A 12,158-nucleotide genomic window follows, 5' to 3' on the forward strand; every position below is an offset into this window, starting at 1 on the left:
AAGTTAAAAATAATTAACTTGGCAGGGACATTAACCAGATGAGCTTGAAGTCCCTAAATCAACTCTCAAGCCATCGTCTCTTTCGCCTTCGTCCTGATAGGACATGAAGTCTCTCTTAAGATAAAAACAGAAAACAAAAAAAATCACGAAATGTAGATGAAATGGCTTCAAATTTTGCAGCTCTAACTTGGCTAAGGATCAACGCATAACATTTTATAATTTGACTTTTCTAGGGGTATTTTGTGTTCGACCTCCATGTTGGTGTATCAAACTATATATACTTAGTATTATCATCGTTAGATGTATGATAATTCATTTAAATTTAAATTTAAAATTCAAATTTTACATACGTATTATGTATTCAACCTTGATAAAGTATATAAAATTAACTTTTATTGTGAACCCATCCCCTCCTTTTATTGTGTGGCCTAAAGACACGTAATAGAAAATGGTCTTGATTGTATGTGATGATAGAACTTGTATGTCACGATTTAAACTCTATAATAATTACTATTAAAACATTTTGATTTAGAGTATTACATTTAATCAATTATAATGGACATGGGATTGTACTTTCGTGTAGCCTTCTTTATTCTACCCTTTTCCTTTTAGGATTTTTTTTCTTTGCGGGTTACTCATTAAAAATTCCATGCGGAAAATGACAAAAAATTGTTGGTCTGTTATCCTTTGGTTTTATTTGCTTGTGTCATGGTTTATCCAGACTGGAGGTGTGTGTAAGAGACAACATAAGACGCAATTTCAGATTCCTTTAACGGTAGTGAGAGAGTTCTAATTTATGATTTTCCAACATTCTTGCATATATTTAGAAGAATTGGGATTAACTTTACCTCTTTGAAAATCAAAGAAGTGGGAACTGGTTAACCAGTGCCTTGTGGATACAAGTCAAAAAGTCTTATTAAATATTTAATAATCGTTTTTCCTTTTTATTTTGTTTTTGTTCTTTTTCTTCCAAAAAAGATCAAGTGTGTAGTAAACCTTTACAATATGTGGACAAAGGTCGAAAAAACTATATAAAATATGCACCGAAGCATAAAGAAAATAATGAATCTATTCCTCATCATGACACGTGCCTAAAGTATAAGAAATAAAATAATATAAATCCATACTATGTTTTTTTTATTAGATCATATTAATTTTATTTCAGAATTAAGATTTGTTTATATGTACAACGATGAAGTGCAACTTAGTTTGCATAGGATCTACGAATATTTGTTAACTTCCCTCGTAGTTTACACCTTATGCCCGCCTCAAATGCCAATCACTGCATGCTATGATTGAGAAGCTTAAGCAGCAACCCTTTACCTTTAATCATTCTTTAATTCACTTTTGAATTGTTTATTCAAAAAGATGGATTATCACTTTAAGATGGGTCCTTGACTCCACCTACGACAAAGGCTTCTTTGAATTTGTTGTAAACTTGTACTGGGATTAGGGTGTGCAAGGAAATGATAGTCATCTAAAACGACGTTTTGGTCCTCAGTGTTTCATATGGAAAATAGAGTACTAGTCTTTGAATTCAGAAAGGAAGAGTTGCAATTTTGGTGCTCAATAATTAGGATGTGGGTTAAAATGATTTTTTTTTATTTTGACGCAAAAAAAAATTTAGCCCCTAGTATTTAGAAAATTAATCACTATGGTCCTTGAAATTCTATGACCATATTACTATTTTAACTAACTAGTTTTGTACCCATTCATTGAATGGAAATTGTCTAAAAATAATAAATTATTTAGTGTAATTCATCAAAATATTTGCATAAAATACAAATTTATTGTATAATCTATTATAACCTTTCTTAAATACATTGTTATTCAAAAATAGTCTTATAATGTAAATTTAAACATCTAATTCAGTGATTAATAATTCGAAAATGCAAAAAAAAAAAATCAACAATATGATGACATTCAAAAACTTGAAAATAGGGAAGATCAAAACTTGGCTGATCTTCTGTAAATAAAAGAATGGCCAACCCATTACCAAAACATCAATTTTGGTACTTAATATAAATGGCTTAAAAGTTAATGTGAAAAGAAAAGAAGCCGAATGAAATATTAATAAAAGAGATAAAAATTCAGAATCAATCAAGTCATAGGAACACAGCAACCTTCTAAATCTGTTCATGGCTAATAGAAACCAAAACGAAAACATAAGATGTATTTTGCTATTAAGTCAAAAACATAAAAAATCTAAATAGTCTGATGTATATTGCATTACGTGAACTGTTATATGATAATGAACTTGATGCCTTGCCATTTATGTAATCGGTGATACCTTCTTGTTCTTTAGAAGCTTTCTACCAAAGTCTAAAAAAAACATTGAAAACTGCACAAAATTTTTTTAACCCCAGGAAGCTAGAAAATAAAAAAAAAATTAATACGTTGTTGAAGACAATTAATAAATTGTCAAAGGCAATTAAAAAATCGTGTGAAAACACATAGTTTAAAAGGTCACTTTTAAATCACTAACCAAAAAAACAATATGTGTTCTACTTGAATTGAAGAGTGAATCCATAAATTGAAATAACAAATTAATTACAAAAACCTTGTTAGAAATAAAAACCAAACTGTAACTTTTGAAGATTTTGAAAATTCAAATTCAATGATCTAGCTATGAAGAAGGTGTAGGAAATTACAGACCACATACAGCAAGCATAAACAAAGTCCAAATGCGGTCCTTGTATTGATAGGAATAAAAACGAAATTCCAAATCCGGTCCTTGCATTGAAGTAAAAAAAAAACTTTCCAAAAAAATTGTGAAAAAGTGTAAACATCTGCTCTGCTTGATAAAGTGATGAGCAATAGATCGAGAACCATATATATGACTAAAAATGTAGAGCATCTTCAATAGTGAAAATCCGATAAAGATAATCTAATATTTGAATTGATATTTCGAACTTTTGAGTTGAAGATGAGAGAGAGAGTTAAAAACATAATTCAAAATTATTTATACTAATCCCCAGGAAATTTAGGCTTGACGATTAGGGTTAAGGAGAAAAAAGGTGAGAGAATGGAAGAGATAATTATGGAAGGATTATCTAGAATTGTAAAGTCAAGAGAAAAAAGAGGGATAGAATAGCGTAAGTTATTAGGGGTTTAACTTATAGAGCGTGTTGCATCTACTTGCTATATCGATAAGCCACGTAGGAAAAGGATAAACTAAAAGAATAAGGATGAGAATACAACTTTATTATATATATATATATGATTCTTATAGGAAATAAGAATTGATATAAATCCAAACAAAAAAAGGAGCAAGCCACGTAGGAAACTACTTGATGTCTCGTTAAGCCACGTAGGAAAGAGAAAACATGAAGGGATAAGAATGACAATACGACTTTATTATATATATATATATATATATATATATATATATATATATATATGATGCTAGGATAGATAAAGGAGAGCGGAGATATTAATGCAGGATTTGGAGGCAATTATAAGCATCCCAATATCATGGTCCATAAAAAAAATCCAAACTTAAGTAAATCACTAAATATATAATATTAATATTATCTAATTAATATTAAAACAAAATTCTAATATATTAACCATGGGGCATAAAAAAATCCAAACTTAAGTAAATCACTAAATAGATGAACTATAATTCAATTACTGTAAATAATATTGGAAACATGAATTTCTTTCAGCCTGGTGCCTAAACATCGCATTGTTTTTTCTATTGTCAAATAATGGATTTCCACAACAACATTAAAATTTTAAATGTTATTATAATGCACGAAATTAGGCAAGGTTTTAGCACCTCTAAAAAGTTATTCAATGATCACCTTAAAATAAAAAATATTATAAGGGAATTTATTTTACCATAAATGGTGAAAATTGCAAAATATTTAGTTGGGTACAATACTAGAAGGCCCATTGTGATTAAGTGAATGTTCAATTTAGTTTTGTTGAAATTATAAGGGTGCGACATTGGATCATTTTCCAGTAAAAGGGATTAAATTTGTTTTTGGAAAAAACAAAAGGATCATTTTGGTCCACTGCCAAAAACCATACCACAAAGAGAAAATTTGGACTTCAAAATCAAAGAAAAAGAATTGGGACATCATGGACCCCTGAATGGTAAAGTTTTAACGTACAGAACAGATGAAATATATTTTGTTTGAAATAGCCTTCCTGTCATTCCCATTATATGCCAGTAGAACTCAACTTCTTTTCCTTTTCTTTTTGCCTTTTTTGGGTTTCAACCCATAGATAAAGCTTATAAATTTTCAGTTTATTGTTGTTTTGGCAAAAAGAATTGGCTTAAACTTTCGTTCTGATGCATTTTATGGAAGGATTTGAAAGTAGTCTGAAACAAATTTTTTTTTTTGTTGCAGTAGTCTGAAACATTCAATTTTATTTTAAATTTCACATAAAATTGTTACACGTGAAGTAAGTTTCTTCTTTCTCTTTTTGTAAAGGAATGGATCTTTGGCAGAGTTAGTCAAAAGGTCAAATGTCAGCAGTGTTAGAGCCCACAACTGAGCAGCTTCATCATCAACTTGGGCCGGATTCCTTAATTGCGGAGACAAAATTTGGCAAAGTAGGACAATGGGGTCGATTAAAGCCAGATTGAAAGCACCTTTAGCCCGTAATTTTAGGATCCTGCACAAGATTAATTTAGAGATTGCACCAACTAAAACATGTAAATCATTCTGGTTTCCAATAGAATTATCCTTTCCAATAGATTGCACCAAACTATATGTTATCACTTGCTCCATTTCAATTTAGGATTCTGTATATCATATGATTTTTTTTTTTGACAAGGGATCCATCTCAATCGCTGTCCGAGAATACGCATTGGATAAACTCCACCTCGTGCAATAGCTCGCCAAGCACATGGAGGGATAAGACGTATTAGATAAATTCTGTGCAACGGGCAAATATCTCAGAAGAAATTCGAATCCTAGTTGACAAGAAAATATGACATTAATGCTATTATTTTGGCCAACTCAAGCGATTGTTGGAACATTCTTTATAGTACTAATAAAAAGACAATGTGGATTAATTTATATTTTGAATCCTACTACAACTAACTTTTTCTTTTTCTTTTCTTTCATTTTGGACATCACTTGCTGTTAGCATCCTTTTCTTATGCTGGGACAAAGTATGAAAACAAGAAATTTCCAAGTGGATACATATTTGGAAAGACAAAAGGGAAAACAGTCAAATAGTAGTGTCACTTGATTCCAAACCTTTACACGTTTCCACCTCAATATAGTCAATTACTTTGTCAGTGCGTTTGGAATCAAATGTCTACCATCTTTTTGCGCCTTCCAATCTCTCTTCCGAACTGCCTTAATTTTCACCACTAACTGTATTGATGGCAACGCGACTTAGACAGCCAATGTAACTTTAATTATATCCTCCAAAAAGAAAATTCAATAAGAGTATAGGACCATAAATTTAAAGATCTAAAAAAAAAAGAAATTAACAAAAAAATACTAAATCTTTCCAAGATTCTTCCAACTTTTCTCAATTAGAGATTCATATTCTATTTCCTTCCGCACTCTTCTATGAAGCATAATTAAATTACAACATATTTATTGGGAAGAGAAAAAGAAAGAAGTCTACCGAGTGTCCTATACAATATCTAAGCCCCTCCCCCCCCCCCCCCCCCCCCCCCCCAAAAATGAAGCAATGAATGAAATTGAAAATCGAAAGTACTAATTACTACATCACAACTATGTAGAGGTGGCAATATGGATAAATAGTTCACAATTGGTTTTGACTTAATGGATGGTAGATGAAATTTATCCAATCCATGTAGATCCATTTAATAAATGGATCTAAATGAATTAAATAAAAATCAATTATCCATTTATAATCCATTTTAATATTTTGGTTACTTTTTTCTTGTATTATTATTTCTTGTAATATGAAGATACTTTTTTATATACTTGTAAATTTTAGGTGTGTTTGAATAAGAAAGAGGACAAAATACTTAGATTTATAACTTCCTGCAGACAGCAGTTATGTGATTTGCACCTCTCAAAGAGAAGAAAGAGGGACAAAGTTCTCAAATATAATAAGCGTAATTGAGTCCTACAGTGTGCTTATCCATTGCTTCATAACGGAAGGGGGGTGGGAATAGAGCATTTGGTGGAGCTACTTACGTCAGCATAGCTTAGGTGAAACAGTGGAACGGTTGGCTGTAACAAAATAAGCTCTTCATAGCAGAAAGCTGCCGGCCTTGGCATTGGATCAATAATTAATCAGTTCTCGAGGGTCCATTTTTAGTCATTTCCTTTCCGTTTCTTTTATTTGGTTTTTAAGTAAATGGATATATGTGATTTTTATGGATAATTCATGTAAATTCATTTAATTTAATAGTTTTACTTTGATCAACCATTTAAAACCAATACTATAAATGGATAATTCAAATCCATTTAATTATGGATTATATGGATGGATAAATAGATCTCAATCCAAATTGCCACCTCTACAACTATGCATTTAAAGTGTAAATTGTAACCTAAAAAATCTATCAACTGTCTGAAATGAATGTGTAAATTGTAGCCTCAAAAATCTATCAACTGTCTGAAATGAATTTAACTAAATTCCTGAAAAATTCTGAAGCTGGACTCTTCTCAATATTCTTTCCATAGCATCAGAAGTATCTTAATATCATTCCCCCAAACCTTTAGTTGATGCTCTTTCCATAGCATCAAAAGCATCTTTAATATTATTCCCCAACAAACGACTTGACCATGTGAAATTTGCTCTAATGTGAGATTTGGACTGGTCTAATGACCCTTGAGCGGAGTCACGAGTTCATATCCAAACTATTCATCCTTTCCTTTCGTCCTATGTGGCACGGATCTCACAATGCTAGTTGTTAACTTAACTTCAACTTACTTTCGAAATCATCTCCAATTCTAATAATATTAACCTTAGTCATATTGGCATGATTGGATTCTTGCTTATAAGATGACGGGCAAACTAGGTAACTAGCCCAACTAAATGGTGCACCTTACATTGATTACGAGTCGTGAAAGAATTGGAGACTTAGAATTGGAATGGCGCACCTTACAAATTCAAATCCTTTAATAAGACCTAAGAATTACAATTCTAATTCCACAATTTCACCCCATAATGGGGTTAGTACGTGGATCCTAGATGAATTAAATTAGTAAAACGGGTCTTTATATGATCAATGAAAAATGAAATGAAAAAAATGTAAGCCTCCCACTTCTCTGCCTCTTTCTCCTCCACCTCCTCCCATACTCACTCCTCTGCCTCCACCTATACTCCTATTGCCGACTCCTCGTCTCCCCTCTTACTGATCTTCCTCCTCCGCCTTTTCCCACCATTGAACACCTACTCTCATTTATGCATGTTATGAGTGAGATTGTAAGGTTTCTTTTCGTGGTTGACATCGAAATTGGCTCAAATCCAGTAAATCCAATCACTGCAGTCGAAGACGACCACTGGAGATAGTCTTCTCAGCATTGCGCATTTGTGGGCATCCCTTGTACATGGATTCTTCATTATTGGCCTCACCGATTTGAGTGTACTTTCTTATCAATGACGCACTATACCTTGTGCACAAATATTTGTATTTTTCTGCTTTCTTCTGAAAGTGAAATGGTATACTTGTGGCATTAATTTAAATATTAATTAATTGCTTGGTTGATTTATCATCCCATGTAAAATGTCTGGATGCTTGCATCATGGCCTTTATTTCTATGAGCATGCGCTATCATTGATTGGGCTTCTTGATGTCAACTAGTAACTATATATCCTGAATAATTTTGATGGGAAGTCATAAATTTATGGTTGGAATACAAAGAATGAGGAAGATGGATTCCTAAATGAAATTCTTTTACATTGTTATGTTCTATTAACTTGAATTTCGATAAAAAAAAAAACTTGAATTCCGTTGTTATTCCAATCCTAGCCCATTTGACTCGCATTTGTTTGTAGTTTTTGTTATAAGAATGTTGCTTATACGTTAGCCATAGCACCAACCAGAGTTTGGATGTGTAAATAATGATCATTCTAACTTATTCAGAGAAAAAAGATAAATTGTGATCCTTTTTTACTCTGCCAATATACTAAAGGGTGGCTCTACAGCTGTACAGCCATCTGTATAAGAATTGCATTATTTTGCTAACTTATCTTAAAAGTTGCCACTTTCCTTTGCTAATTAATGAAACAATAGTATACTGATTTATTTTTTTTTTCAATTACCGGTTTGACATTCTTGTCTTGTGATTATGAAACAATGATTATGAGATAACCTAACTTATGATAGACCTTTTGAAGTTCAGGATGAACGCGCAGGTGATGAACACATTTTGATGTGTGTACGGGTCAAAGCCCACGCAATGACTTACATGTTTCGAGTCCCATTGGGCCCAGTCACGCATGCATGGGCCAAGCTATTCAAAGAATCATTCCAAGTTCCGGTTAGAGTTGTGCAAGACCAACATGGAGTTCACAAAGATATTGAGGGCTTGGAGAGAGACAATCGAGCCATTTACACCATGATCCAAGCCCACGAAGAGTCAAGCGGGCCACCAAGAGAATAAGGCCTTAGGCCCCATCAATTAGTTAGCAATTAGTTAATGATTAAGTAAGAGCATGGGTCGGCCCATCTTGTTCCAAGAGCATGGGCCGACTTTTTCCTTTACCTAGCCCCTTTAGGGTTTTAGTCACTTTAGCCTATAAATAGACTTGCTTTGTAAGGTTTAAGAGTAGTCGTTTTATCAATAAAGTTTTGCATATTTTCGATTCTTCTTGAGAGAGAGATTCGACCCCTTTACTTGCTTTGGCAAGGGTTTTGAGCAGTCTTGCGTCCTGTCCTAGATTGTTCTACCGACCTATTCCCCTGGAGTATTCACCTTCATCGGAGTGTCGTCTACCGTCTTGAATCATATCGTGTCGTCCGTTTGGTTCTAGATCCCGCAATTCCAAGCGTTGGACATCCTCGCTAGATCCTTGGGCAAACGTGCTACGTGTCTCGAAACGTGTTGATCGAGGAACGTATCAGTACTGATGTGTGTACGGGTCAAAGCCCACGCAATGACTTACATGTTTCGAGTCCCATTGGGCCCAGTCACGCATGCATGGGCCAAGCTATTCAAAGAATCATTCCAAGTTCCGGTTAGAGTTGTGCAAGACCAACATGGAGTTCACAAAGATATTGAGGGCTTGGAGAGAGACAATCGAGCCATTTACACCATGATCCAAGCCCACGAAGAGTCAAGCGGGCCACCAAGAGAATAAGGCCTTAGGCCCCATCAATTAGTTAGCAATTAGTTAATGATTAAGTAAGAGCATGGGCCGGCCCATCTTGTTCCAAGAGCATAGGCCGACTTTTTCCTTTACCTAGCCCCTTTAGGGTTTTAGTCACTTTAGCCTATAAATAGGCTTGCTTTGTAAGGTTTAAGAGTAGTCGTTTTATCAATAAAGTTTTGCATATTTTCGATTCTTCTTGAGAGAGAGATTCGACCCCTTTACTTGCTTTGGCAAGGGTTTTGAGCAGTCTTGCGTCCTGTCCTAGATTGTTCTACCGACCTATTCCCCTGGAGTATTCACCTTCATCGGAGTGTCGTCTACCGTCTTGAATCAAATCGTGTCGTCCGTTTGGTTCTAGATCCCGCAATTCCAAGCGTTGGACATCCTCGCTAGATCCTTGGGCAAACGTGCTACGTGTCTCGAAACGTGTTGATCGAGGAACGTATCAGTTGGCTTCAGAGCTTTGGTAGAGGTATCTTTCGTTATATCCGTAGTCTTGTCTTAGTTTTCCTTATTTTCCGCTGCCTTGTTTTACAAAAAAAATCTGTTCATTAGCATTGTTGCTTGTTGTGCCGTTTCCTTTCTTTGTGTTGTCACGAAATTCTGGTCGTTGTTCTTGTTGTTGAGTCCGTGGTCAAATCTGTCCGTTGTTAGTCAAAAAAAAAAAACACAAACAAAATCTGTTTGCATCGCTTGTCCAAAAACAAAAAAAAAATTCTGTCTGCTAGTTCTTGTTCTTGGTCGCGTCAAATTTCTGGTCGGTCGCATGTATTGTTGCTAGTTCTAATCTGCCCAAATTTTGTACTCGAATTGCAACCATTCTGCCCAGCAATTGGTCCTAGCCGAAACTGAAAAAAAAAAAAAAAGAAATCTGTCCGCAATTCCTTTTTGTGTCTTGTTGCGTCAATTTGTGCCGTAGCATCCCATAGTTGCACCTCCACAATTTGTCTTGTTCTTGGGTCGTTGTTGCCATCACCGAATCTGGCCAAGTCTGGTGTCGTTTCTTGCACCAAATTTCTGTTCAAGTGGTGCGTGTCATAGCAGCCCCAAACTGTCCGTGGAAAAAAAAAAAAAAACCTTTGCGGCAGCTAGGGTTCCTTTCCCTCCTTGTCGCATCTTGTGTTGTAGCAATCTGTCCAGATTCCCCCTTCGTTAATTGCTGATTCATATGTGTCCAGATAGTGGGTCCATTCTGGTTGGTTGTTGTGTTGTTGGGGCCGTGTAAACAACTCAGCAAAAGTCACAAAAAAAAAAAAGAGAAAAGGAGAGAAAGCCGCATACCTGGTTGTGGCCCTTGGAGTCATTGCTGGAATTTAGTTGTTGGGGCTGCCGAGCCTGTTTACTCTTGTTCTTGAACTTTTGTGTTGTTTTTCTTGCAAAACTTGAATACCAACACATCCTTGGGTGAGTTCTTGAGCTTCTTGAGCAAGTTTCTTCAAAATCTTGGCCTACCAAAGACTGGTTTGGAAGTTCTTGAAACCAGAATTGTGCTGAATTCTTTTCTTGGGACTGGAATTGAGTCGTGCAAAATCTGATTGAGCATTGAGCCAGAAAAAAAAAAAAGAGAGGAAGACAGAATAGAAACAAAAGGAACGAAAAAAAAAAAGAAAGAGGAAATAAAAAAAGGAAGGAAAGCAAGGATATTGGCTCTAGTCTCCTACTTGGAGAACCCAAGTCCCACCGTGACCCAACTACTCCTAATTCTGGTAGGATTAATAGGACCCAAGAAACTTATTCGGCCATCCCAAACCATTCCCCCAAAAGCTCTTAACAGACCCCACAGCCCACTTAATATACCACCCAAGCTTCCCTCCAGCCGACCTCCACTGCCATATAATCACCAATTCAGTCTTCCATTCGGCCAAACACCAACTCATTTCCCAAGCCTTGACCGACCTTCACCACCCACAATTCAATAACCCATTCAGTCTTTCAGATTCTGTTTCACATTCGGCCGCACCCACCGCCCATAAATCACCAATTCAGTTTGCCAACCCAGCCAACCACCACACCAACTCATTCCCCAAACCTTCCGTCCACCGACCTCCACCGCCCACATATAACCAAGTCAATCAACAATTCAGTTTCCCAAATTCTGACTCACATTCGGCCAGCACACCAAAATCATTTCCCAAATGTCTTGACCGACCACCACCGCCCATATATTCACCAATTCAGTGTCCCAAATTCTGTCTCACATTCGGCCACCTCTACACAATCTTGTGTCCAAGGTCGGTTGCAACTATGAGTGCTAACCGACATAAGCCAGCCCACTCAATACACAATCCAGCCTCCTACACCCACAAGCCGACCGCCACACCTTGACAAGCCAAACCAGCCGCATTCTCGAATTAGTGAAACAGCCCTTTGTGATCGGATTGGGCTAAGTTTAAGGGCTGACTCATTCACCAAAACAACACCAACAATACCCCAAAACCCTGACCAAAAGGGCATGAAAACAGCAACCCAACAAATTCCAGAAATTGGTGCGGGTAGAGTCCTTCCTAGGAATTCCAAAATTTCAGCTTTTGAGTTTTGTGTCTTATCTAGTGTCAATTATCTTGGGCTGCTCACCTACATTATTTAGGTCATAAAACAGTATCTCAAGCGTGTCCAAAGTATCTTTGCTCGTTGGTTACTCTTGTGCGAAACTTGGTGAACAATTCTTAGACCTTGTGCGGCATTGCTCAAGTTACTCAATCCGGCAACGTAAGTGTAATGGTAAGACCATTAGAGTGTCATCAGCCTGAGTGAGACACGAGAGTCGAGTGTACAAACGTGAGCTTGTGTGTGGGAGGAAAATTCCTTTTCTTTGCTAACCATTTTTGCAGGTCACATAATCATGCCTAGGGGAGTTGCCTCTTACTCATACAACCAAGAATTCTTGGAGAATG

The 12,158-nt window shown here is 35.8% G+C and overlaps 1 long non-coding RNA gene across 2 annotated transcripts; it reads left to right on the forward strand.

The window, feature by feature from the left end:
• Positions 1 to 7,066: 7,066 nt before the first annotated feature.
• LOC140006183 (uncharacterized) lies at positions 7,067 to 8,767 on the forward strand. Of its 2 annotated transcripts, none has more exons than XR_011813819.1 (2): positions 7,067 to 7,534; positions 8,290 to 8,767. It is a non-coding gene; the product is annotated as an uncharacterized lncRNA (long non-coding RNA). The 2 variants fall into 2 exon arrangements; XR_011813820.1 differs by having other exon boundaries at positions 8,295 to 8,767.
• The last annotated feature ends 3,391 nt before the right edge of the window (positions 8,768 to 12,158 follow it).

Source organism: Coffea arabica, chromosome 5e, assembly GCF_036785885.1.
Source record: "Coffea arabica cultivar ET-39 chromosome 5e, Coffea Arabica ET-39 HiFi, whole genome shotgun sequence".
Taxonomy (NCBI): domain Eukaryota; kingdom Viridiplantae; phylum Streptophyta; class Magnoliopsida; order Gentianales; family Rubiaceae; genus Coffea; species Coffea arabica.